The sequence below is a fragment of the Callorhinus ursinus genome, unplaced genomic scaffold, assembly GCF_003265705.2.
Source record: "Callorhinus ursinus isolate GAN/ISIS: 27379988/994484 unplaced genomic scaffold, GSC_fseal_2.0 scaffold15, whole genome shotgun sequence".
Lineage (NCBI taxonomy): Eukaryota > Metazoa > Chordata > Mammalia > Carnivora > Otariidae > Callorhinus > Callorhinus ursinus.
In genome coordinates, this window is record NW_027397077.1 from 9,517,363 (window position 1) to 9,544,621 (window position 27,259).

General features: G+C 58.2%; 1 protein-coding gene across 4 annotated transcripts in view; it reads left to right on the forward strand.

Moving 5' to 3' along the window:
* The first annotated feature begins 18,815 nt into the window (after positions 1-18,815).
* PRKCD (protein kinase C delta) overlaps positions 18,816-27,259 on the forward strand; it is a 29,025-nt gene continuing 20,581 nt past the window's right edge. For all 4 annotated transcript variants that reach the window (XM_025884871.2, XM_025884872.2, XM_025884873.2 and 1 more), the window contains exons 1-2: positions 18,816-19,037; positions 22,350-22,449. The gene's annotated coding sequence lies outside the window, so the exon portion shown is untranslated. The remainder of the gene's footprint in view (positions 19,038-22,349; positions 22,450-27,259) is intronic.

The window sequence follows — 27,259 nt, forward strand, 5'->3', positions numbered from 1 at the left end:
CTTCTCATCTCCATCCAAGGTTTTTGTGCCTCCCACCAAGATACACCTTCTGCCTCCCTGGTCATCCCTCCTTTGTGCATTCAGCAAATGTCTACCAAGTACCTATAAAGTGCCACACACCAAACTGGGAGCTAAGGTACAGATAAGACTCTGTCTCAAGGAGCATCCCTCCCAGGGTGGAGAGGTAGACCACAAGTGGATACCCAAGGTGACGAGATAACTCTAGATCCCGGAAGGCAGGCTGATAGGATCAGAGGCCTGCTTCAGTGGGATGGTCAGGGAGGGCCTCTGCAGAGTGACATTAGTGCTGAGGCCAGGGTAGGGGAGCCAGCTACTCACAGCGGGGTATCCAGACCCATTTCCTGCTCAATCTCATTGGGGTGCATGAAACTGTCAGAAGTGCCACGGGTCAGGGGGCATCAGCCACTCCCCTACCCAAGTCTGTTGGGAAGTGATGGGAAACCAGAGGAACATTCCCTCAGAGAAGGCCAAAGCTGAGAAGCAAGTGGGCCTTGGGGTCCAGGAAAAACCGCTGGAGCCATGGAGGACCATCAGCCTCTACTCAGGCCTCCGAGCTCCTGTCTGGCTGCCATGAAAATGCTAGTAACCACGGATGTTGGATAACAGTGACTACGGACCTAGCTAAGCACTTAGCCTGTGCCAGGCACATGCCAGGCACTTCACCTGCCCCACATACCTTAGGAAATGGGTATTGATGATACCTCCAGTTTAGAGAAGAAAGTGAGGCCCCATTAAAGTCACGTGCACAAGGTCATACCACCAGGAAGGTGCAGAGCTGCCATTTGCACCTGGGCATCTTGGGACCCCAAAGGCCAGAGCCCCTGAGCACATAACTCAGCCCCTGCTGCCTGTCTGACCTTCACATTTCACTTGTATGGACCCTCCTCACTGCCCTCGCCTCCTAGAATCACCCTGCCTGCCCTTGGAGCTCCCTCTGACTCAGGCCTCAAGGCCTGCCATGTAGCCATGAATATTTATGGGTCCACCATTTGCAAGGCCACAACCAACATCACTGTCCTCCCAGCCCCTACTATGTGCCAGGAGCATCGGGACCTTTACATATGTGATCATAGTCTTCACAAGAACCCATTAAGGTCAGGATTATGTATCTCATCTTACAACTGAGGAGATAAAGGGTAGGCTACTGTAGTGGGGTGGGGGTGGGGGGTAACCTGACCCCAGAGCCTGATAGCCCACATGCCTTCCCACAGGGTGCTAGCGAAGAGCTCAGCCTACTTTGCTTTGCTTAAGCCTCCAAATCAGCCTCCCACCACCTGCCTTGACCTAGGCAAGGTTCAAATTCATGCCTCAGCCGCGCTATAGGTCAGTAACCCCTGACCTTTGGGGTTACTCTTGAACATTTGAAACCCCTGATGTTGAAATGGTGAATGCCAAGTGTTCACATCTATACCTCAGGACTGTGAGGGAATAAATGGAAAATAGTACAGCCCCATCATAGCATAGGGACCCAGGACCCTGGGCAAGTGACTTAACCCTTCCGAGATTCCATTTCCCATTTGTAAAATGGGGTTATATCATAATGCCCACCTCAACAGGTCTGGAGTCAGGTAAAACCAAGGTGACATAACAATGCCTGGCTCACAGTAGGCGCTCAGTAAATACTTATGGGTCCACTGGTTGATGGAGCATTGGCCTCAAGATCCCAAGGGGCTGGTGCTGTTTGGAGTTTAGATGGTGGGATGGAGATTTCAACTTTCTGGGTTTCTAGGGCCCTGCTCGAGGGCCTCAGTCTTCAGCCCTCTCCCCAAGTTCCTGGCATTTCAGCCCAGCAGCCTCCCTGCTTTCCCTCTGGATGCTGTAGGGGTGATGCACAGGTCCCAACCTCTCCAGTTCCAAACAAGCTGGGCGGAAGAAGCAGCCATTCTCCAGAGAGCTATGTGCCCTAGGGGAGGGAAGTATCTGCAAAATGGGGAAGTAGCTGCCACAAACACTCTGGTTGAGAAACATACGGGGAAAATCCAATAGGCTGCTGAACTCTGGGGAGGGGATCTCGGGGGGTAGCTCATGCATGCCACCCCCTCACCCGTTGTCCCTTTAGCTTGGGGATGGTGGTGGCTTCCTGCCGGTGTTACTCTCTGGGATGCCTTTCCATTGCCTGTATAACATCTCCACTCTTCCATTACCTATGTCATGGATTCCCTGCATTTAATTCCATCTATTTGAAATACATAGAGTGGCTTCTCTTTTCCTGCTGGACCCTGAAGTCCGGAGAAGTGAGGGCACTTGTCCAGGATGAAAGGGCTTGCCTGTGGCAGCCCACTCTCTGCTTCCTCAGCCCCCTCTCCGTTTGGAGATCTGCTTTCCTCACCCTAGCTCTGGGCTAGCTTCTCTGCTTTATGGAGGTGTGTCTGGGAATGCAGGGAACTGAAGGAACCCATCAGTTGATTCTCACTAAAGTATTCCTGCCTGATACCAGTGTCAGCCAGAGGAAACTGAAACCTCATTGGCTCTGTCCAGGGGGATCTGAGGCTGCGGAGAAGATGCAGCCACAGCTGGAGACATGCCTAACGTGTCTCTCTTCTTGTCTCTGTCCACTTTCCCCCGCAGTACCCCCACAGGCTAAACCAAACCACGCAGAAGTGCAGGGAATGCAGCCTGAAGAGACTGGCCCCCTTCCACAGACAAAGATCAGAGCTGGGGAAGGCAAACCAGGATAGGCACTTCCCTCTTTTGTGCACCGTGACCGGGGGTCAGACCAGGTGGTCCCTGAAGACCTTTGCTCTTTGCTCTCTGAAAGTCCACGGGTCTGTGACTCTTAGAACAAGGGTGTGATATCCCTGGGTTCCGGTCCCAATTCTGACCTGATGTGGCCTTCTGATCCCTTCTCTCTTTGACCTTAGTGTACCTGACTGCTCAATGGAGAGGTTGATCAGGCAGGTCCAGGAGGGCCCTGGAAGGAGACCCTGGCCCACATCCATGACCGGACTACAAGTCCCCAGAGCCTCTCTCAGGAATCTGCTGACCTCAGCATCCCTGCTCAGCTCCTACCCCGTCCATCCTGCTGTCCTAGGCTGGAGCCCACCTGGTCATGTGCCCACTTTCCCCAGCGGCGTGATCTGCAGGAGCCTGAGAGCCCATCCTCCATGGCCCAGACCTCCCACCCACAGGGCCAGGAGCCATTCCAGCTTTGGGAGGCTCTGCCTTCTGTCTGAGGGGTTGCTTCTTCTTGGAGGAAGAGGAGACTAACCTGGCCTGGACAGAGGCCACCGGAGCCCCATACCCCCCTACCCTCCCACTGTCTGGGGCTCTTTCTTTCTTCCTTTCCAGAAACGAACAGGAAACCGGGCCACTCTCTAGAAAGACTCCAAAAGAGGTGCTGAGCAAAGGAGGCTGGTCTCCCTCCCATGAAAACTGAGGTCAGGCCCCTCTAAGGTTTCTGCAGCCTGGGCTCTCAACCCAAACAGGTTACAACGTACCCTGTTCCCACATAAAACACTTTTGAATCCCTTTGTAAGAGTTGAGGTGTGCTACATTTGACAAGTTGTCCTAATATTACCCTTTGCAGACACTTAATGAAACATGTAGGAATTTCAAGCTTCTTGTCACTGAGCTCACATCCTGTGCCATGTGATCTCAATGTCCTCAAAACACTGCACTACTATTTACCCCATTTTACAGGGGGGAAAAACAGGGGGAGAAAGGTCCAGCACCTTGTCTAAGACCACACAGCCAGTGAGCACCGGGCCATCGTCTGGGCCTGTCTCTCCTCGCAGCCTGGACCTCTGTCACCCTGGATTCCTGGCTCTGCCCTGGGGACTCGGGTGAGCGCTTCAGGCCTGTGGGGCTCACACTTCATTAGAACTCAGAGCTGCCGAACAGCTTGGCTGGGGGGACCAGAGCCCTCCTCCTGGCCCAGTTAGGGGCTTGGCACCAGCGCCTCAGGACTCTTCCCAGGGTGAGCTCTAGGGCACGTGGTTTACCTGCCAGGAGCCCAGAGGTAGGAAAGCAAACACCATAAATCATCAGGAAGTCCGTGTAAATATTTTATAGCTGGGACAGTAAATAATGCAGCTCCCTGGACACACCCGACCCAGTTCATCTGTCCCACATCCAGCACCTAGGACACCCTGTCTGGGCCCTTCTCCTGTCTTGCATTTTTTTCAACAAATGCTGAAGCCCACTGCCAGGCACTTTCCCGTGCACCATCTTCACTGCTTAGCCTTTGCCCAGACTGTTCTCTCTGCCTGGAACACCTTTCTCCCTAAGCCTGGCTATTCATTCTCCTCCCTCAGGATTCGCCTCCTCCAGGAAGACTTCTTTGATTTTCTGGGTGGGGTTAGGGGTTCTTCTGGTTCTCCCAGTGCCTAGGCTTCCCCCATCTGGGTTCTGCTCACTCTGGTTTTTTCCTGGTGATTTGTCTGCTCTCCCTCCTTCTGTCAGCTCTAAGAGAGCAATCACATCCTTTGAGTTGAATGCAAGGCTTGGCATAAAGTAAGCTCTCAACAAATAGTGTTGAAAGATGGAATAAATTATCTTGTTTAATCCTTAAATAAGTCTGGGTGGCAGGTGTTACCAGGTTATGACTATAATCCTCATGTTACAGACAAGAAAACTGAGGCCCTAGTGGCAGTGCTGGGACCGACCTCCCACCTGTCTGATCCTGAGCCTAATGCTTTCTCAATAACCCACCTGGGAACACACCTCTTACCCTGCAGACCTCAAGCCCTTGAGTCAGGGACCTTCTGTTTCTGCTCAGGGAGGCCCCTGACCCCTGCTACAGGCTCTGGCATTCAGTAGGTGTTAATTCATGTGTTTGAATGACTACAAAAAGCAAGTCTGTGGTCAGGATCTTGTCCTTAACCTGGAAGGGAATGCACAGTGAGGGCCCGGGGGCAGGAAGCCAGGCAAGCGGACCGTGCTCCCTGGGCCCCAGGGCAGCTCTGAGAAGATGTGTGTCGGGGGAGGGTCTCAGGTTCCCAGATGGAGGCAGCCGTGGAAGGTGCTGGGATGCAGCAGCCCAGATGCCTTTGGTCTAAAGGCACTGCACCACTTTGGGGCCAAGTCCCTAAGCAGGCCATCACTGCCTCACAGGAACCTGAGATGCAATGACAGACGATCCTGTCTGCCCTCTCTCCATCCTGTGTTCGGCGTCAGAATGAGGACAGGAAATCAGGGCACAGGCAAGGCAAGGTGGAACAGGACAGGGATAGCTTAGCACAGGAGCCCTGGCCCGACCCTGGCCTCAGTCCTCGGCAGGAGGTGGGCTGCAGAAGGGAAGGTGAATGGGTTTCGACTTGTATGTCAGTTCCGGCTGGCTGCTGATGGCTCCCTGAAACTGTATTAGGAAGGATTCAGAGCTGTATCCCTCCGGGCTCAGCCAGGAGAGCTGTGATCAGTTAGCAAGACCTGCCACCAGCACCGAGTGCGGCGCACAAGCCCACGGCAGAATTTGCCCCCTCCTCTTTTCACCTCTCCTGGGCTCTCTGCACAGAGTCGGACTAAATAAAGGGTTGCGGGTTCCTTGTTGATTACTAACAACAAGCTCAGTTTGGAGTTACCATTTGTGGAGAGGGAAATATGAACGCTCGGCCTCTTTCCCAGTGTACCTGCAAGAGCCAGAAGGAGAGTAGGGAGAAGAGAATGGGAAAGAATAACAGAGAGCAAGTGGCAAGTCAGATTCCCATCAGGATTTCCCCGCAGTGTGCATGAGACCCTGAGCCCAGGAACAAGGGCAGGTCTGGCTCTGCCCTCACCAGTCAGCAGGAACCAAGAGTTTTCCAAGGCAAATTCCAGAGATAAAATGCAGGCAAGGGCCCAGGCAGTGGGGCCTTGTGCTGCGGAGGGTGGGGGGTAGGGTGGGGGGGGTGGCAGGCCCATGCCTTCTATGTCTGGCAGACCCAGGCATCCCCTCTGGCCCCAGGGCGGGGGTGGGGGGCAGTGCGAGGGGCACACACGGTGCTGGGTACCCTCACATAGCTTCCCAAGTTGTGGGGGAAGAATCTTGTGGGATTAGAGCTGGCAGGGCTGGGCAGGATGGCCCCTCTGGGCAGGCCCCGCGGGAGGTGGCAGGACCCAGAGGGCCCAGTGTGAGGTCCCCAGACCAGTGTGCTGCCCTTGTTCCCCCAGCCTCCCGCTGCCCCTTGGACACCTGCCCCATGAGGCCACATAGGCAGGGCCTGTACCAGTCTCTGCAGCTGGGGAAGAAGCCTCTGGCGGGGGAGCTCCGTCCTTCCCTGGCCAGCTGCCAGTGCCTCTACACCATCTCTTGTCTGGTTCTATCCGGGCCGGTGGCCAAATGTCCCACCCTCGCTCCTGTGGCTTTAGGGCAGCCTGGCCTAGTGGCTGTGAACTCTGGCCTGGAATTCGGAGCAGTGCGGGGTGTGAGGCTCAGTTTGGCTCTGTCCTGCGCATGTCACTCGGCCTCCCTGGCCCTCCCTTTCCCCTCCTGTGAAATGGGGCTACTGATGGTGCCCACGTCGTAAGGGCTTTGTGAGAGGCTTGTCACTTAAAGAACATGGAGTGTTAGCTCAGGGCCTGGTACGTCATGAGCACTTGATATGTGGGGGCTGGAATTACTGTTACTATTTTTCTAATCTGACACCACGTTCATGCGCTCCACATCTTCTGCGGAGTCCAGAGTCTACCTAGACTCCCAGGGGACCCCTTCCAAGACTCGTAGGCATGTAGGCTGGTGGCGGGCCCTGGAGCTGGGGACTTGGGATGCCCAGAACCTGAAGGCCAGGGGCCCTGCAAGATGGGGTAAGCAGGGGCTCCCCACAGCCCTGTGGGCCCCTGGGCCTGCCAGGCTCTGCTCTGTGGACAGAGTCAGCTATCCTAGGCCACTTACAATTCTCTTCTGGCACAGCTCTGGGGACTGAGCAGGAGCAACTATTTTCACGTCTTATTTTGATGCCCAGACGGTGTTCTCAGGCAGCTCCATACCAGCAGGCCATTGCCTAGTATGGTTAAATGTTGAGTTCTTTGGGGAGAAGGTCCTTCCAAAGAAATTGACCTCTGAATGCCGGGTGCAAATGGGTCAGGAGCCCATGGTCTCTCCAGACCCGCCTCTGCTCTGGGGAGCCCGGGCAGCTGGGGAAGCCAACGCGGAGCACAGAGGGCACTCTTGGACATGGTATGAAGCCATAGTATGGAGAGGGCTGGGGAGCCGGGGACCCACAGTGGACTCTGCCCTTGTTCTCCTCCCTTCTGTCCCCCTTCCCCCTCCCCTCAGCCGCCCAGGCCTTGGTCTTATGCAGGAAGATGTTGGCGTGACTTCCGTTGGGGTGGCTAGGAGTAAGGGTGCCTCCAGGGCAGACCCTGAGCTGGGGAAGCCGAGACATGTGTGGTGGACAAACACTTCTGAGCACGGTCTCTGGGCTCAGGGGTGCCACCGTAGGAAAGCCAGTCTTCGCTAAGTGCCTACAGTGTACTTGGCCCTCACAGGGTGGTGCCACATGTGCAGTTGTGGCATTGGGAGTGACCAGGAGAAGCGGACATGGCCCTTAACGGAGTGATCCTGCAGCTAGGGAAGGAACAAAGACATACACGGTCTAAGTCTCAACCCTACTGTCCCCAAGAAGGTCACATGCCAGAATGGTGGTACCGGGCGAAGGTTCCAGAATCAAGAGTGAAGGAGAGGAAGGGTGTTCGAGGTGGCCCAGGAGCCCCCTACACACACCCACACCCCTCCCCATGAGCTGCTGGTCAGGTTCCTGGCAGCCCGTTGTTGAGGGCTGAGCCACCGAGCTCCCAGAGCAAAGGTCAGAAGGGCAAAGATTAACAAAGCCTCCCTGGACCCACACCCACTCATGCCTGCTCATGTGGCCAGAGCTTGTGCTCAGGGAGCAGGCTGTCGTCAGCCTCAGGCACTGCCTTGAGGGAGGGAAGCTGGGCCTGTGGGCCAGTGGAGTCCTCTCTGTGACTCCACCCCTGCACGGCCTGGGCCATTACCAGCATGGAACAGGGCACTCTGGTCCCTGCCCTGTTGGCCCTAGGAAAGCCAGGCAGCATGAATATGACCAATAAAGGCCATGCCTTCATTTAGCCATTCATTTAAAGCTGCTTATTGCCGTCACTCCTACTGCTAGGCTTTCCCTTTCGCCGTGTTCTCTGCTAGAACACTATTCTCCTGATCTGCTCTCTCACGCCTGCCTGGAAAACCCCTTCCCCAAGGCTTCATTTCCCACTGTCTTCAGCACAGGCCTACATGCAGGTTCAGGCCTCTGCATGGAGCCCAAGGCACTGAGGATGTGAGCCCCTCACTGCCCCTTGGGGTACCCTGTACAAGCCCCACAGGCCTCCCTCACTGTTTCCTGGAATCGGCCTTGAATGTCATGAGTTCATTAGCTGGGAGTCTTTGCTCTGGCTCTTCCTTCTGCCTGGAGTGCCTTCACGGCTTCTCACCACCCACCCCGGAAGGAATTCGTCTTTGTCCTTCTGGGCCCCCGGGGCTGAGGGCACCTTTGCTGTGGAGCCTTCCCTGCTTCCTCAGCACCAGTTCAAGGCCTAGCACACCGTAGGTGCTTTTGTGAAATGATCACAGGAAGGAAAGAACAATGAATTACGTTCTATTCTGGACTCTGTTGAAGTCTGTTGCTGGTAACCTGGGCAAGTCGCTTTGCTTATTGGGACCTTAGTCTTCCACGACAGTGTTAGATGAATTAGATGAAATGGCTTGCATTAAGCTTCTAAAAACCTTAGATTCTATGCAGAGGGCTTCAGGCTATGGAAACTTCCCTGTCCTATCCCCCAGTACACCCTGGTCATAACAAAATTAAATCATATAACAGAAGTCGCAGTGATCTATGGAGGATGCATCTGATCCAGGCACTGTGCTAGACCCTCCTCTGGTCCACACTCCCCGAGTCTCTGAAGGCTTACAAAAAGCCCCATTTATAGATAAGAGAGTTGAAGCCAGGAGGAGAGGTGCCTTGCCCAAGGTCAGAGCTGAGTGGTTGAGCTCCCTGCACAGAAGGCCAGCCGCCATCATCCCCGGGGGACCCCTGACCTCCTACCAGGGCCCCCTGTGCTTAGACACTGCCCTCCAACAGAAGCTGTAAGGATTAGTCCATTTACTAATGTTTGCTCCTGGTCTCAGGAGGCTCAGGCTCGGGGTCCCGGGCTGCTTTGTGAGCTGGGAAGCCCACAGGTGTGTGGAAGTGAAGAGAGGTTTCTAGAAGGCAGTCATCCATGCGTTCGGCAGCAGGGATCCTCCAGCTGAGCATCCCTGCCAGCCAGAGGAAAACAGGTGTCTGGCCTAAATCATGCTAGACTCCATCCCCTCTTCTGGTGGAGACATGGGCCAAAGTCCAGGATGCCATCTGGGTCCGGCCCAGGCAGTCTTGTGAACGTCTGCCCCGTTCCAGTTTCCTGAGAAGCTGTCCTGGCCGTGGCCCTGTCAGAACCCACGGCTGGGCAGGAGTGCCGACCCCCACCTCAGCACCCAACCTTAGTCTAGGGAAGGGGCCAGGGACCCTCTGCAGCACAGGTGGCCGAGCCAGGCCCTGGCCTCCTGCCTCAGTCTCCTCCAGCGACTTGTATGGCCTAGAGCTAGGATTCACCTGAGCCTCAGTTTCCTCATCTGTGGGGTGGGATCAGAATGCCTGCTCTACCCAGGTGCAGGCAATTAGACAGCAATTGGGGGCTCTCTGTGGAAGTTGGGGGAGCAGAGTGTCGCTGGGCCAAAAGGCAGGACATGATTCCAATACCCCTTAGAACTGCACTCCCATGTCGGCCACCCCCGCCCCTGCAGACCCTCATGCATATCCGGGAAGGAGGGAGAGGTGGGTTAGGGGAGGCAGAAATCCTCTTCCTCCTTCCCTCACTTGGTCAGTTAATCCTTGTGACCATGGAGACTCTCATGATCACTCCATTGCGCTTCAGAGAAGCTGAACCACCTGCCTGAGGTCACGTGGCCACTGAGGGCTGAGCAGGGAGGGAAACCCAGCTGCCTGGGACTCAGGCTTAACCATGAGGTGCCCCTGCCTCTAAAGCCGCCAGGTTATCCTCCCGGAAGCCTGGAGGTCGTAACTTCACACAGACCTGGGGGCCTGACCCTGTCCCCTGACCTGCCAAGCAGCCCCAGGCAGTGGCCTCCCCTGTAAGCTGGTGCTACCCTTACTTTGCAGGTTGCCCTAAGCATTCAACAAGAGGCTGTTTTGAATGGCTCAGCTTGTCCCTGGCAGGAGCCAATATCATCCTAGTGGCAAAGTAATGCGTACCAATCTGTCACCTCCCTTGTACAGCTGGAGTCCTCAAGGCCCAGAGGGGCGGGCACCTGCCAGGATCTGGCAGCTGGTCAGAGTCAGAGGCATGGCAGGCAAGTCTCCAGCCTGTGGTGCTTGCCTAGGCATCTCCTCAAGCATGTCCACTGGGGCCCGTGTCAGCCTCAGCTCTGCCACCACCCTACCCCGACACAAACTCACTCACTTGCGTGTGCTTAGGCTCACGCAAGCCCAGCCCAGTGGTTGGTTACTCCTTCTCCAGAAGATTTGCCTTGTGCCTACCTCCCATCAGACAAGACACAGGAGGCCAAGCCCGCCCTCAGCTCCTAGGGTTTCCTCTGAGCTGGGGCTCAGCTAGGGGACTATGATCAGTGGGGGAGCCTGAGGTCCAGGTAACCCACGACCTGAAAGTTCTGGAGAAGCGGACTCAGGGGACAGTTGGTGGTATCAGCAACCTGGTGAGGCCTCAGGGGGCAGGGGGAACAGGGCTCCAGGAGGCAGCCTAAAGCCCCCTGCTTGTCCCCTGCCCTCACTTCTTCTTGATACCCTCTTCTCTCTTCCTCAGAGACATGGGGGCTGAAGCTGGTGCTTGGCAGCTGGACCATACCCCAAGCCCAGGGTGTGTGGTTCCCCAGGGATAGAAGGCACACCCTGTTCTGATGTCTGGGGTCTACCTAACCTGGTATAAGGGGTTAGGGAAGGCTTCCTGGAGGAGGTTAGTGAAGCTAGGACCTACCTGAGGACTGAGAAGGTCATGGTGTACCAAGCAAAGGGAACAGCACAGGCAAAGGCCTGAGGTGAGAAATTGCAGGATGTTGTCCAGTGGGAACTGAAAGAACTTCCTTTCACTGGAGCTGGGGGGCTAAGCCATCCTGGGCCTGGGGGTCATGTCTAGACACTGTCCTTTGTCCTGAGAGATCCTTGGTCAGCTTCAGAGTGGGGAGTGCCCACTTCTTGGTATGTTAGGAGTATTGTGTGGTTGCTGTGAGGAGAAAAAGTTGTCGAGGGGGGGGTGGTGAGGTCCTGAGTAGACAAGACTGCAGATGGCCAGACGAGAGACCCCAGTGGACCTGGCCAGGGTGGGCAACAGTGGGGACAAATGAATGGAGAAGCCAGAATGGGAGACTGAGGTACCAAGGGGACAAACACCTGTATGAGCTTCCACCATGACCTGGGGCCTGGCTGGAGTGGCAACCTCTGCATGTGGGAGAGTTGAGCAGCCTAAGTAACAGGGCAGAGAGCTGCCCAGTGCAGGCCCACTTCGATCCATCTGAGCCTCTGGGAATCCTTTCTCCCCTCCCCCTCTTCTGGAACAAAACTTCTGTCTCAGGGAAGATAAGTTCATATTTCTTCCTTTGTACCATGGCTGTGCCAGGCACACATACGGCACCCCCAACAGGGGCTGAAGTTTGGCCACCACCTGCCTTCTCGAAAGCCTGGGGGGAAGTGGAGGCTTCCTTGGGGCCTTCTTCTCTAGATTCCAGAGGCTTCACGAGGGTGGTGTGGAAGGAGGGGCCTTGTGGAACAGGAGGGAAGGCTGGGCATTTCTGCCACTCTCTTCCTTCCAACTACCAACACCCCCCCCCCACCACATGCATACACACCATCTGGCCCTTAGGTGCATACACAGGAACCCAAAGTCAGATTCCACAGAACACTCCCACTGCAGCACCTAAGGCCCAGTATTCAAACCCACTCATGCTTTCCCTGAGTTCCTGTCTCAACCTCGCTCCTGGCTTGCCCTGGAGAGATGCCCGCGAGGCTAGGGGTGGTGCACACATGTGTGTATACACACGGGGGAGCTACCCTCCCACCCTGGAGGACACACCAGCACGGTTGCTTTGCAACACGATGGAACTAGAGCAGACATCAGCATGAACTTCTCAGGCTTCCAGGTTGTGAAACCCGAGGCCAAGTTGAAAGTCTAGTTCATCTTCTTTGCAAGGCCCCCAAGCATGATCCCAGATCTCCCCCACACCTGGCAGCTCCTGTGATTCTGGGCTTGGTCCCCGAAGCTAAGACCTCAGTTCCAGTGCCCATCCTGGGGAAGCTGGCTGGTGCAGCTGGACCCAGTTGGCCTGAGTCCTCACCACACTGGCCTAGAGTGGGAGTGTAAAGGGCCCCACATAAAACCCACCTGAGGGCTTAGATTGTGTACCCCAGCCCTCGACCCAATGCCATCCATTATCCAGAAATTGCAGCCTTCTTCCTCCCCTTCCTCCACTGCTCTGGGATGAGTGCCCAGTGCTCACAGGCCTCAAGGGGCTGGCCTGGGAACTGGCTGTGTTTCTTGCCCTAACGGCTCACCATTCCTGCTGCCCAGCAGCCTGGCTGCCTGCTTAGCTGCTGTGGCCAATGTGGCCACAGGCTCTGCCCACAGAAGCCTGCGGGCAGAGGCAGGGCTCAGGCGTGTGAAGGTGGTGGGGTGGGCAGTAGTCTGAGGGTGAGACTCTTCTCCCTGGGGAAGCTAACCTCTGCCTCTGCCCCCCTGCAGCCTGCTGGCCATTGGGGTGGAGGCGTGTCTCAGCCAAGGGAGCTCACAGTGTGGGGGAGGTGGCATGGATAGCCCAGCGGCCTGTTTCTAGCCCTGGGCACAGGCTAGAGCAGCCCCAAGGGGTAGGGAGCCCCAAGGGAGCTGCTCAAGGTCACACAGCCAGTTAGTGTGGAGGCTGCATGCTAGCTCTTCCTACTCCAGAGCCTCTGCACCATGTGGCTGGTGCCTCAGGAGAGGCCCTGGACAATGCACGTGTGTGGGTGGGTAGACCTGAAGGGAGGGCTCATAGGAAGCAGAGGACCTCCTTGGTGAGGGGCGTCTGGGAGGCTCCCTGGAGGAGGCATCTGGGAAGCTCCCTGGAGGAGAACTTTTTGTAGGGGCCCTGTTAGATGGTTAAGAGCTTGACGGAATGGCATTCCAGGGGCAAAGCACAGCTTGAGCAGAGGCAGAGATTTTGATGAGCAGCGTGTGGGGGGAAGGTGAGTGGGCTGGCAGGGGTGTCCTGGTGCCCCGGGGGGGTCTCTTATACCCCTGGAGGACCTGGGATGGAGGGTGCTGGCTACGCGAGTATGCAGGCACTTGCTCAAGCTCTGCTGGTCCAACTGGCCCAACCACTTCTCTTCGGGCACTGCCCACTGCCCCTGCTCACAGTCCTGCTCAGAAGTATTGGCAAACCCTGGGTGAAATCTGGATCAGGAGCCCAGGATCCCGCCATCCTGGTCCCAGGGCAAAATTATTAAGGGGTCCTGAGCCCCAGAGCCCTCTGTCATCTCCTCTAGAAAGCCTGCCCTGATTGTGGCCTCCAACAGAACAATTTCTAAGATATAACCACAGTGTGGAGAGTAGGTCTGTCTGGGGAGGTCAAATTATCCGAGCAATTATGGGAGACTTCTACTTTCCTCTGTAAGTTTGTCTTTATTTTCCTTATTTGCTGTTTTTCATCAGAACAGCCAATGTGTGTCATTACTTTTCTAGATTTCTGTGATTCTCCCTCCCCATCTCTCATCCCCCATCCAGCCCCCTATCCTCACGATCTTCTCACAGGTTCCCAGCTAGGGGGCAGGCTACGGTGCCTTGGACGACTCTCACTCCCAGGACGTCGGTTGCGCCATCCATCAAATGGGCGTACTCAGGTCTCCCGGACTTTCCTGGAAGGAGCCAGCAGCGGGGGAAGGGCGAGGAGGCGAAGGCGCCGCCCGGCGCCGGGAACCAGGTGGCGGGGCCAGTCCAGCCTCCAGGTGGCAGCCCAACCCGGGAATAGAGCCGGCTCTTTTATAGCCGGGCTCGCGTCACAGGGTTGGGCGGGGCCTCCGGCGCGGCTCCGGAGAGGCTTCCCAGGGGCGGGGCGGGGCGGGGCGGGGCGGGGCCTGGGGCCAGTCGGTACCCGGGCACCAAGACGTGCCTGCGGGGGTGCGCGCGGCGGTCTGGGTGCGGATGGGGTGTGTGCGGTCCTTTCCCGCCCTCCCCACCGCGAGGGCCGCCCTCCCGCGTAGGGCCTGTCCTCCGTTCCCCACGGGCCAGGGCCAAGCTGGGCTCGGTGAGCTGCCCGCTGTGGGGGGAGGGGGAGGGGGGCAGGGCGGGGAAACTGAGGCATGGACAGGCGAGGAGACGAAGGGGCTGGCGAGCCCGGGTGTCAGAGCCTAGTGTGAGACCTAGCAGATCGGAGCAGAGGGTGCTGTTGCTTGGGGGTGGGGGATGGGAGAGGTTGGAGGTGGTGATGGGGAAGAGCTGGGGGCTCCCTTGGGTCTCTTTGACAGGGAGAAGCTGTCGTTCTGTTTCTGCCTCAGACAGCGCTGATGTCCATCCAGTCCCCTTCCACACCCCTTTGGGGGCAGAGGGGCAGAAGAGCCAGAAGTGGGGACTCAGGTGGGCAGGGGCTGTGCCATGGTCAATACAGGACTGGGGCGGGCCAGGGGCTGCATGCTCTTGAGAGCCCCAGCAAAGCCCTGTGCCCCACGCTGTCGGAAAACACGTTTCCCCTTGCCTACCCCAAGTATTTCTCAAGTTTCACCCAAACACGAATGTACGGAGGACAGGACTTGGGGACTGTTAGTTGGGCCTCACCAACTCTTTGTCAGTTAACACTGACACAGATTGAGTCTCACAGCTAGTACCCCTTGAGCTTGGTCTCTCCCATCCTCCCAACCACACACCAGGCCGGTATTACCTTTATCATCTCCATTCCACAGGTGAAGAAGCTGAGGCACGGTTAAGTCACAGGTCCAGGTCAGAGCCAGGATATGAACTTGACCCCTCTAGCCCTTGGCCTGGCATTCTCCTACCATGTGGCACTGTTCCCAAGGCCACTGCACTTCCTTGCCCCCTACCCAGTGCCTGCGGCTGCAATCCCTACTCATGACCATCTTGGTGGCCTGAGGTATGGCCACAGGTTGGGCCATGTATCCAGTGCCCTTTCAATTTGTACTACGGCCAACAGAACCCTCTTGGCTCTGCCATTCCCCAGCAATGGCCCACACACAACATCCCTGCTGGCCTGGGCCTCCTGCTCGGAAATATGAGTGACTCTCTCATGCCAGGCTAGCTCTCTGGGTGTGATGAGGATGGTGCCCGCAGTCAAAGCTTTAGGGACAGGGATGATGATACAGAGAAGCAGAAAGCGAGCGACAGAGGGGCCAGGACAAGGACCAACTTTTGGCAGGGATCAAGGAGTGGGGGGAGACCCTATCCTGCCCCCCAGCTAGGTGGGCCCCAGGGACAGAGGAAGGTTCAGGCCTTTTCCAGGCGGCTTGCCAACTCCTGGACTTCCTGTGGAGGGGCCTAGGGGCCCCCAGGGTTCATGGCCTTTGGGTGGGGTAGGAGCTGCACTGGTCAAGCCAGCGCTCCTCTGGACAAACCCTCCAGGGAGCCCACAGAGGAATAGCCCTGGATATGTGCCAGGAGTAGGAGTCTGGACACTTTCTACCAGTATCCATGATAGGCCCGCTTTCTTGGCTGCAAACCCACAGGAGGAAGAAGAGAAAGTACCACTTCTGGGTGGTTGCTAGGGGCCCAGCCCTGCTTGGGGATTTACACCCGGTGTCATGAGAGGCCATCAGGTCTCTTCAAGGCTGACAGTCTGTGACTCAGCAAAGTGATGGTACCTGTGCCCTCGCCACTGTGAGCTGAGGCTCACCAGGTGTCCACCCTGGTTGAGGTTTCCCATACCTCATCTCACCTAACCCTGACTCAGCCCCTGATATGGGTCTGTCATGAGCAGAGAGGTGTGGTCGCCTGCCTAAGGTCATACAGTTAGCAGGCGATACAGCCAGGGCTTGCTCCCAGGCCTCAGTAGGCCCTTCCAAGTTGGGGAGCAGGCAGGCTCTGGGGGCACAGAGGCAAGCTTGTATGGACTCTGCCCTGGCCTGCCCAGTGTGGCACTCAGGAACAGTTCACCACGCACAGTGGCTCCAGCTGAGCTTAGCCTGTTCTCCCTGGGGCCCCTGGTTGCAGGGCTTGTCTCTGGACAGAAGCCCACCTCGTGCATTCTTCCTCTGTCCTTGTCACACTGTGCCTACACAGCTTCAGCCTCTCTGCCCCTCTTTGGGTGCATCACACTTCCCCTTGAAGTTTCCAGAAGAGAAAGATTAGCTGAGGCCAGTGTGTGCTCACAGCCTCTGAGCTCATGTGTCTGCATAATCCTGAGGGCCCAGAAAGTACTTCCTGGTGTCTAATTTAAATCTTTCTGACTCCCACAACATGCTACCAGCCCTGCTCGAAAGCCATGGTTCTCAACAAGGTGAGATTTTGCTCCCTTGCCCGCCCCCCCCCCCCCCCCCCGCCAAGGACAGTGTCTGGAGACATTTTTATCTGTCACAACTTGAGGGAGTGCTATTGGCATCTAGTGGGTAGAGGGCAGGCGTGCTGCTAAACATCCTGCAAGGCACAGGACAGTCCTCACAATAAGGGATTGTTTGGCCCAAAGGCCGAGAGTGTTGAGCTCGAGAACCGCTGATATAAAACATGGGCTTTGGAACGGGACAGCCTTTTGCTTGAATCCTGTCCCTGGCATTCACTAGCTGTGTACCCCTGGGCAAGTGGCCTCGCCTCTCTTTGAGACATGGTTTGCTCTTCACTCAAAGTGGCACTAATAGTGGCCCTTACCTTGTGGGGTCTTGAGGACTGAGTGGATTGAACACGTCCAATACTGGACACAGGGCCTGGCACTGGGGAGGCTCCATCAGGAAGAGCCATTATTCTTCCTTTCCGTGTTCTAAGGTGAACCTCAGGGTGTGGGAGCAAAAGTCTGGTGGCTGGACCTGGAGATCCCAAAGGATCCAGCTTAGCACAAGGTGGGCCTACTGTTGATGCTGAGGGAGACGGTAAGTTGGCCACTGTGGACCTAGAGGAAGGAACCAGAACAGAAACTTGATCCCAGGTGGGCAAAAGTCCCCGGAAGCTCACCTCGATCACCCTTCCCTCCAGCCCAACCCCAGGGAAGCCATGGGTGGAGGGTGAGAGGACCAGGACACAAAACACTCTGATGAATACAGTCCCTTAGCTCAGGGAAGTGTTCTGGATTCACAGCTGGTATCAAGGAGAAGTGGTGTGTGAGTGGACACAACCAAGACAGAGAGAGACATGGGGTGAGTGGGAAATGGTATTTGGGCCCAGGACACAGCATGTGTGAAGGGTAAGGCATAAGGCTTATTTCCCAAATGATATTCTATGTGGCCAGAGGGGTCCAGGTTGGTGGACAGAGCCTACCCCAATGGGGCATCAGGATTAAGAACCTGGACATACGCCAGTTTTCAAAACAGGTCCCCCTTCCCAGGTATAGGGTACCAGGGCCCTCTTTTTTCTCTGTGGTGGAAAGAATCATAGTTTTACTCTTTCCAGCCCAGCCCCTCCCAGCCCCCCCCCCCACCATCCCCCTCGCCCCCCTTAAAACAGAGTTTTGGGATCCACATCTCCGCCAGGGCTCTCCATCCCTGGAGGTCTCACTAGACTCTTCCTCCTCCCCGTCCATCCACTGTCCCGTGACCCACCTGGTCTGGTCCGGTCTCCCCACCCATCTTCCACAACCCAGGGTCTTCTCACCTGAACAACAGGCAGCCCTTCTGCCCCCATCCATGCTCTCAGGAGCCCACCCCGTTGGGACAGTGGCCACCACCTGCTCCTTGAGACCAAAGTCCTAGCCATGACCTCTCTCAGCCATGAGCCCCTTGATCAACTCAGGCCTCCTCAGGAATTGCCCCCCATTTCCAACCATTAGGCTTTAGCTGGGAAGAGCTGTCTCTCTATCCCTTCTAGGTGATCTCCCAGAAGGCCTGGGATCTGGAACCCTCTTCTTTGCCTCTGGAAAAATGAAATCTCTTGGGAGTATGGCCCCATCGGCCTTTCCCTTTTTGAGCTTTTGGGACAAGTTCATGGGATCCCTGGGTCCCTCTCCATCCTCAGACTTTGGGCCCAGAGGGTACCCAGTGAATGAATGAATGAATGAATGGAGTGAGTGAGTGAATGAATGAGTTATGCCTGACAACCCAGTTTCAAGTATGGAAAGGAAGCTCAGGCGCCTACGAGGGGCAGTGGGGAGCTCTGGAAAGTGGGGGCAGGAGAGAAGATTGGGGGATCAAGGTAGGGGCTGCTCCTAGAATCGCTGGACCAGCAGCGACAGACCAGCGAGAGCCTCCCACCCTGGAGTCTTCCCCGCTCCTCTCAGGGGCCGGGCCGGGACCAGCCGGCCTGGCGGCGGGCACCGGGCCCGGCCGCGTCCGCACTCCGGCCAACAGGAAGAGAGAGAGCGAGGCCGGGCGCGGCGGGCCAGCTGGCGGGTGGGGAGTCCCGGGCGTGGGCGCTGGGAGCTGGGGAAGCCCCGCCGGCGCCTCCCCGACTTCGCTGTGCGAGAGGTGGCGAGAGCGCCCCCCTCCCGCGGGCCTCAGCGTCGTCCTCCGTAAAGTGGGGCCCCTTCTGAGGGGCTAAGGGCGGGCGGGGGCCGAGGTGCGCCGGGGAGGGCAGAGAGCGACCGGCACCGGGAGCCGGAGGCCCGGACCCCCTTCCTCGCTGCGGCGGGGGCGGGGCCTTCGGGGGGGGGCTGGCCCTGGTGAAGGCGGGCCCTGAGCGGGGGCGGGGCCGGGGCCGGCACCTGGGTGAGGTCGCGCCGCCCGGCCCCCTTGCACTTCCGTGTGCAGCGGCGCGAGAGAGGGAGGCGGCGGCACCGGGATCCCCGGAGCGACCCCCGGCATCCGCCCGCCGCGCTGAGGCCCGGACGGGACTCACCGGCCTACGGGCCCGTCCCGGTCGAGCCCGCAGCGAACCCCTGTCCGCGAGCGCGCCCGGGGACGGCGCCCGCAGCTGGACCCCAGCCGCCGCGACCCCTGGCGCCTGGCGGTGCGCGGGAGGTGAGTGAGGGCCGGGCCCCGACGTGGGATCCGGGCTACCCTTAGGGCGCGCCGCCCCTCCCTTCCCCCTCCCCGATCCGGTTCCCGTTTCTGAAACTGAGAAACTGAGCCGCGGCCAGCGAAAGTCCCGTCGCGCTCCGAGACCCGCCGGTGCCTCCGTCCCCCGTCCGTCGGTCTATCCCTCCGTTCAGCCGTAGGGGTCGAGGCCTTCTCGTCGGTCTGCTCCCGGCCCCTCCACCCGCGTCTGTGCCATAGACCCTCGGAGCGTTCGCCCGTCCCTCGCGAATCCCCGGGGCCCTCGGTCGGTCCATCTGACCCCACCCCCTCTATGTTCCCGCGTCCGCGTCTTTCCAGTCGCGATCGGTCAGTCCGTAGCCCTCCGCGTGCCCCACCCCCACCGCACCTCCCGCCGCCCCTTGGATCCTGTGCTCCCGGAGCCGCGCCCCCGGCCCACGCTCGTCGCCCCCTGCCGGTCCCGCCGCCTCTCCTTTTCTACTGCGGACTGGAGGCCGGGCCCCGCGCCCGGCCTCGCCGCCCGCCCCCCAGCCGTGGGTCCCTGCCGGGCCCAGCCCGCGCGGCGCCTCCTCCTAGCTCTCTCTCTCTTCTTTCAGTCTGGGTGTCTCTCTCTGCCTTTCTCCATCTGTCTCCCGCCTGGGCGTGGCTCCAGTCTCCACCATCCCCCTCGTACCGCCCCGCCCTTACGCCCCTCTGAGTCCCCTCCCCTGGTGGCCCCCTCCAGGTCCCATCGGTCCTGGCCCCTCCGCAGTCCAGACGCCACCCCCGCGTGGGGGCCCGGCCAGGTGAGGGGAGAGGGTGGAGGAGAGCAGGGGTGAAGAGGCAGGAGGTGGACACCGTCAGAACTGTCTCACTTCTCCGACTGTCCCATTTGTCCTCGCCTGGGAGGGGAGAACCCCACTGAGCCCCTCCACTTCCATCTGGTCAGAAGGACTTGGTGGGGTGGGGGGCGTCCCCTTCTCTGGTCCCTACCCTGATGGTTGGACTTGACTCCTTGTGCTGAGTCGCCTGTAGCTGAGCATGTAGGTATGTTATGTATCTGTGCCTCCATGTGTGTTCTCTGTCACTGTGTCTGTGGTCCTTTTGCACATGGTGTGACTTGCCTGTGTGTGCGTGTGTATGTCTGGGTGTCCTGAGGCTCTGTGTGCCCTTTGCAACTATGTGTGTACTATGTCTTGGTGTGTTCTTTGTCACCAGACTCCCCTCTGTGTGTTGGTATGTGTGTGTGTCTTCGTGTGCCTGTGTGTCCCTCGTGTGTCTGGAGGGTCCTGTGTTGCACACTGGTTTGTGTCATGGTGACCCACTGGCCATATACATTTGAGCTGTTAATTTTGGGAGCCAGTGGTGTTGGAGTGTCAGCCCACCATGCTCTTGTGTGTGTCTGTATGAGTGTGGATATGAATGCACACTCACTTGTTCTTCCTCTCCCACTGCCACGGAGCTGCTGTGACCAGGCTGACCTGGTCACCGAGGGAGGGGACGGGTCCCTTGAGTTTCCTCGTTCCTGCTGTGGACTGAGTTGGGGTGCGGTGGACAGGCCGGTAGAGGGCAGCTCTGTGTGTGTGTGTGTGTGTGTGTGTGTGTGTGTGTGTGCACACGCGCGCGCACCATGTTGAGGTGTTTAGACAGCTGTACCTGCTATAGGGTGCTATAAGGGATCTGGTGTGTTCCGAACTGTGGCTGAGATGAGACTGGCAGGGGTGAGTGTGTGACTGGTGGGAGACTCAGAGTCTGACTGTATGAAACTGCCAGTCTGGGTGCTAGGGAGTCCCTGTGATTGTGGGGAACCGAGAGTGTGGTGCCTGCGCCCCGGGGTGACAGTGCTGGGAGGGATGGTGAGAGCCCCAGTGTGTGAGAGCATGTGGGAGGCTGTGGGGGTGTGGATGTGCACGTGGCTCCGCAAGCCCAGCCCTAGTTCCTGGGGAGGCTGGGGAAGGCCTCCATCTCTCACTCCCCCAAGCTGAGGGATACCGGAGGGCAAGTCTTTGGGTTTGCAGTGTTGTGACCAAGACCCAGGGCTCTGGACCCAGGAAAGATGTGGGCTCAAATACTCGCTCTGCCTCTTATGGGCAAGGGACTGGAGCTAGGCTTCTCTAAGGCTGCGTCTCCTTACCTGCAGAACAGAAAAAGCTGCTGTGAGGACTCAGGGTCCTATGTCAGTGGGCCTCTAGCACAGGCTTGGCCCACAGGCAGAGCTTAGCACATGCTAAGTCTTACTTGGTGACCACTCACTCCCGCCCCCAACTCTGTATGAGTATGGTCCCCATTCTCTGTGGAGTTGGGCTAATAAAAGCCCAGATAGTCCCCAACCCAGTTTCCTGGCTGTGATGTGTCTGTTGCCCATCCCCTGCCCTTGACCAGACTGCTTACAGGAGGGCAGATGGCTGGCAGAGACCCCATGAACCCTGTTCAGCCCACTCGATGCCTGCCCATTCTCAGCAGCACTGATCGGGGAGATAGGGCTAGGGAGTGATTTGGAGCTTGGCTGCAGGGTACTGACACCGTTTAGCTGCCACAGCTAATTGGAGTTTAAATTAAAATTAGGAATAACGTACAGACAGGCCTGAGGGTGCCTCATTCCCCAGGGAGTGGTGATGGGGGTCTTCAGCTGGAGGAGGAGCTCCCATCTGGGGAGGGGAATCTTTTGTGGAGGCCTGGCCTGGCCTGCAGGAAAAGTGCTCAGGTCTTTCAGCCAGGAGACCCGGGATACCTTGCTGCCTTTGCCATTCCTTCCTTCCAGGGTCTCTCTGAGCCTCAGTTTTTTCAGCTATATAACGGGCCCAATATTAATGGGAGCGTCACCTGGACTAGGAGGTGCGAAACAAGGAATGAGAAAGTGTCCCTGTTCATTCGGTCCTCCCAGTGTGAGTCCAGCACAGGGGCTCTCAGGCCACGTCACTGGGGCCTCAGAACTACCTGGGGAGATGTAGTCTCCTCATTTTGAAGATAAGACAAACAGAGGCTCAGAGACATTGTCCTAGACCACAGAGCAGTGGACACCGCTGCCACGAGGTCTCCTAAGTCACAGGGCGACCTCTTGCAGACAGGAAGATTAGGAAGCGCTTTCTTGGTATGTCTGTAGTCTGGAAATGCTCCGGCGTCTGAGACACAGTGATCCAGCCCCTAGCATGGAGAGGACACATAGCCGGTGCCTTGGAAAAGTTGGGCCCAACACCCCATTTCCACAGAAGAGAAAGCCGAGTCCAAAGAGGCCGAGGTCTCTGAGCCAGACCGGGCCAGCTGATGGGGAGAGCCTGTTTGGGCTCCCACCTCAGCTGCTTCCTCTCGTTCCTGCAGGTCTGCCTGGAACTGGCCCAGGTGAGGGCTACAGGCCTACTTCTGGTGGTGGCTGCAGCAGGCTCCAGGACTGAGGGCAGGGGGGAGCCAGGAGCCCCAGGTAAGACCAGATCCTCCTAGACAGATGGACATATGGACAGTTGTGCATGGGGTGGCCCTCCTCTTTGGGCTCCTCCCCTTCTGCCGGGGTGGGGGCTGGGTTGGGTGGGGGGAGGGTCTCACAGAGTCCTCGGGCTGGGTGTGGGGCCTGGGTGCCCGGAGGGGGCAGCACTACGCCTGGCCTATGAGGGCTCCCTGCCTTGGAGCTCAGAGGCCTGGGCCCGCCAGCAGTTTGGGGTGAGGAGTGGTGCCACTTTGCTGGTTAGTTAGAAAGATGGTGGTGTATGTGCCAAGGGTTGAGGGGGGATACATCAGCTTTTCTGTGGCCCCTTGGCTTGGCCTCAGGCTGTCTTCATCATCATCACACAGGGGGCCTGATGGTTGCCCTGGGCAAGCTGAGAATGGACAGAGGTTTCCTGCACTCTCTTCCACACCCCAGTTCCCTCATTTCCCCAGCCTCTCTGGGGTGGAGGAGAGACTCAAAAATCCCCCTCCCCAACCCCCAGATTCTGGGTGAGTTGGAATACTAGGGAAGGCTGTAATCTCTCAGGCCCCTTATAAAACTAGAGATTCCTTCCTTTGGGGCCAGACTTGCCTCCTTCAGCCCCCAGTGCAGTGAAAACAGTCCTGTGAGTTATCCATTGAGTGTCCAAAGTCCAGTGGACAAGGTTCTGGGGGTGTGATGGCGTTGCTAAGGGCACCTGGAACCTAGGGAGTGATGGTGGGGAGGGATAGCCAAGGTGGTCTTTCCTCCAGGAGGCCTCCCTGATCAGCCCCCACTCCCCTCCCTACTGGCTGTTGGGCACCTACAAGTTTGGGGAGGGGTGTGAATGGACCAGTGGGGGCTGAGTTCTCAGAGCTTAAGTCTGGGGGGCGGGGGAGCAGGAGGTCAGGGTCCTGGCTCCTGGGATGGGAGTGGGCGCTGAACAAAGGCAGGGTCATCACTGGGTCTGCTGTTTATTCAACTTACCATCAAACCTAGAGGGCAGGAGGTAACATGTCCGTGGCTGGCTGAGGGCCTCTGCTGCCTGAGGTCAGGGGGCCACCCTCTCCCAGCACGGAGCCTCATTCCCTAAGACGTTCAACCAGCTAGTCGTGGAGCCAGCCCACTTTCAAAGCTCAAACATCACTTACCTCGCCCGCGCAGACCTAGGTATGCTCACACAAGGACATAGAGACTGAACTGCATTCGGCACCCATGCCCGCAAAGCCGTGAGTGCCCACACACACACACACACACCGCACATGCACACACACGTCCACAGCTTTTCACATGCACTCACCCACAGGCACGCTCAAACACGCACACAGATGCTCACCCAGTCATCCTTGTACACAGAGGCCTGCCCACACACACCACACGGCCCATTCTGGGTCAGGAAGTGGGGGGTCCTAGGTCAGGGTCACAAGCCAGCCTGCGTCTGGCACTGAGGGTGAGGTTTGAGGTGTGGCGGTGACCACAGGTGCGCCAGGGGGCTGGACCACATGGGGAGGTGGGCTCTGCCCAGGCGTTCACCAGCCATCCTGCTCACCTGGGCCAGACCCCAGACTGACCAGGACTCGGTGTGGGGGAGTTGGGGATGAGGGGGAGGGACCATGTGAGCTGTGCCAACACTGTTTGTGGCTGCCGCCACAGAGGAGGAAGTGGGCTGCCTGTGGTCATGGGGCCAAGGTGCTCGCAGGTGGATGGGGGTCCAGTTAGCCCCGCTGTCCCCCGTAGCATCCATGCCTGGCGGAAGCAGAGTTACTGGGCTCTGGCAACCGGGAGGCAAGCAGGATGCTTCTCCCAGAGCGGTGTGTGCATTTTCCAAGGCCTGGGCCCAGGGAGAGGCCTGTCCATCCGAGGTGTTTCCGGAGGCTCACTTCCCCTGGGCTGCCCAGGAAGTGGTTTCAGAGTGGGACTGACCAGCCCTCTGTCTGTGGCCTGCCCCGCCCTGGCCTTGCCTGTGAGGGGAGCAGCGCCTGGCCAGTGGGTTAGGCTGACTGACCAGGCTTCCCACTGCCCGGGCTGACTAGGCCTTGCCGGAGGCCCAAGGAGAGGGCTCGGGGGCTGAGGCCACGACCTCCCCTGCGGCCCCTAGAACCCCAGCTCCTCCTTCCCTCCGAGCTCTACCCTGAGGCTCAGAGCACTAACTCTGGCAGGCGCAGCCGCCTTGTGTGACTTGGCATCTGCTGGGTTGCGTCTCTGGCATCGGGCAGCTCCGAGCAGCCGTATGAATGAACCTGGGCAAGTGGCTTTGGTGCCTGGTGCCTCATTTTTCTTCTCTGACAGATGAGACAACGATAGCATCCATCTTCACGGGCTGGTGCCGGAAACTACAGATAATGTATGCAAAGCAGCTAGCTTCGTGCCTGGCGCTTTATTAGTGTTTAAAGAGTAGAAACTGTAGTTATGTAAAGCACTTAGCACTCGGTTTGTGGTAACTATCCCCCAAAAACAGCAAGTGGTCTTGATGATGGGGTTATTATTGTCTGAAGACCTGGACACCCGCCCAGTGTCACAGGGCCAGGTGGCCGCACAGCCCGGCTAAGAAGCCAGGTCTCAGGCTCCCTCATTCCCCCCTTACATCTGCCTCCCAGGGGCAGTCCTGCAGGGCGGGGAGTGTTCTATCCATGTCCTCTGAGGAGAGGAGCTCCGGGGTGGAGCAGCTGTGCCCACTCAGCAGCCCAGCCCCCTCACTCCCTTTCAAAGGGAGAAAAATAGATCTCATGACAAATGGATGCAGGGAAGAGAAAGGCAGCTGCTTGCTGCCCCCTCAGGCCTCCCCTGGGCCCCTTCCCCCACCATGGTCCCCTGCAGGACGCTGGGCTTGGAGAAGTTGAGGCTGGCGGTGAGGGGTGGATGGTGAGCCCTCCTGCCAGCCTGCCTACCCTTCGGACCCCTGGAGTCTGCCTGTGAACTGGGAAGGGGGTGGATATCCAGGGCTAGAAATTCCCCCTGCACACATATCCCTACATACGTCCTTGACACCTGGCAGCTGGTGGGCAGGGACCTGCCTTCCTGGGGACATGCAGAGGGTCAGCCCAGGGAGGGGGAGGCCCTTTGCTTTCCAGGGCCAAGAGGCTGGGGGCCTCGGGTGTTGGTGTGATAATGATGGTGGTAGAGTAGGTAAGGGCCAGGAGACTGGAGGGAGGGAGAGGGGCAGGGGCCTTGGGCTAGAAGTGTGAGTGAGGGCATGCTGGAGATTGAGGAGCAAGACCTCTGCAGGTGTCAGACAGACCTGGGTTCGAATTCTCACTTGATATTTACTGGCTGTGTACCCTTGAGCCAGCGACTGGACTGTTTTGAGCCTCTGTGGCCTCATCTGTGCAATGGGCATATCAGGGAGTTTCCATTTGAGACCTGAATGATAAGGAGCCAGCCTGTGTTTCAGGGGAGGGGCAGGAAGACGGAACAGCAAGTGCAGAGGCTCCTAAGCAGGAAGGAACCCGGCTGCTCAGGGAACTGAAAGGGGTCACTGTGGCTGGGGCAGAGGAGTGAGGGGAGGGCAGTGGCCGAGGAGGTCAGGGAGGTAACGGGAGCAGCTTGCGTGGGTCAGCCCCAGGAGAGGCGTCTGGGCTTATTGGAAAGCGAGTGACGAGAGATCTGCTTTAGTCCCTGGGGCAGAGGGGCTGTGGGGCTGGATCAGAGGAAGGAAAGCAGGTGCGTGCAGATCCTGGGGAGGGTGATGGGGACAGGTTGAGGGCAGTGGTGGAGAGACGAGAAGAGACAACTTCAGGACAGGACTGAGGGCGGTACCGCGTGGGGAAGAAGCGTCCTACCCTCCCCCCACCTCCACGGCGTCTGGCCCCGCTAGCAGATGAGGTGGCACTTGCTTGGGGAACACCAGGAGGCCTGCTTCACATGTGTTTGAGTGCCTCTAGAGCCTAATGAGTCTGGGGAGGCAGGGGGGCCCACAGGTAGGCCTGGAGTTGGCGGGCCTGGGCCGAAAGCGGAGACCTGAGAGTTAAGAGGTAGCAGGCAAGCCTGGGCTGGGGAGGACGGGGTTCTGTGGGTGTTTGGTAGAGAAGTTCGAGAGGCCCTGGACACAGGGCTGGGATGGTTGTCCCTTGAAGGTCCCTGCCGAGGTGTCCAGGAGGGCAGGTTTGTGGTGGCTGAGCCACTGTTTTCAAAACAGCACCGGAAGCTTTGGGTCATGTCACCGGCTTGTTGGGTAAACAGGCACAGCCGATGGCTGGATCAGCTGTCTGCTTGATGTGGGGCCAGGGCGGGGGTGGGGGGAGATAAGAGGATTGCAGGGGCTGCCAGTACCGGGGCTGGAGAAAGCTTTGGGGTCTCCATTGTTAAGACAGGGAGACTGGGGCCCTGAGAGAGACGGCAGCCAGCCCAGGGTCGGCCGAGGGTCTTGAGCTGCCTTTGCCCAGCCCCGTCTCTTCCCAGAGCAGCAGTCCAGGGCAGGGCCACTGCAGGGCAGGAGGCTTGAGAGTGCCCCTTTACCCACTGATCCAAGGAAGTTTGGGGGTACCTGTGGTGACAGGATGACTGGAAGTGGGCAGTGGGGCAGGTGGGGAGAGGGCCAGGAAAGAGGACAGCGGTGGCAATAAGGATGCTGGTCTTGCACTCAGACCAACCACCTAGGCAGGGCAAGATCATTCCCTTTTACAGCCGAGGATGCCAGAGCACCTTGGCCAAGTTCTCCGGGCACCGAAGGCAGATCGGGTCTGAACTAGACCTGTCCAGCCCACACCCAGACCCCCACTCCGAAGTTCCCGTGTTTACCGCCTGCCGTGGGATGGCACACCCTGGCTGTGCCTCTCTCCCGTCCCTAGAGTGGGGAGGTGTGATCTGGGTCCTGCTCACCTTGTGGGGA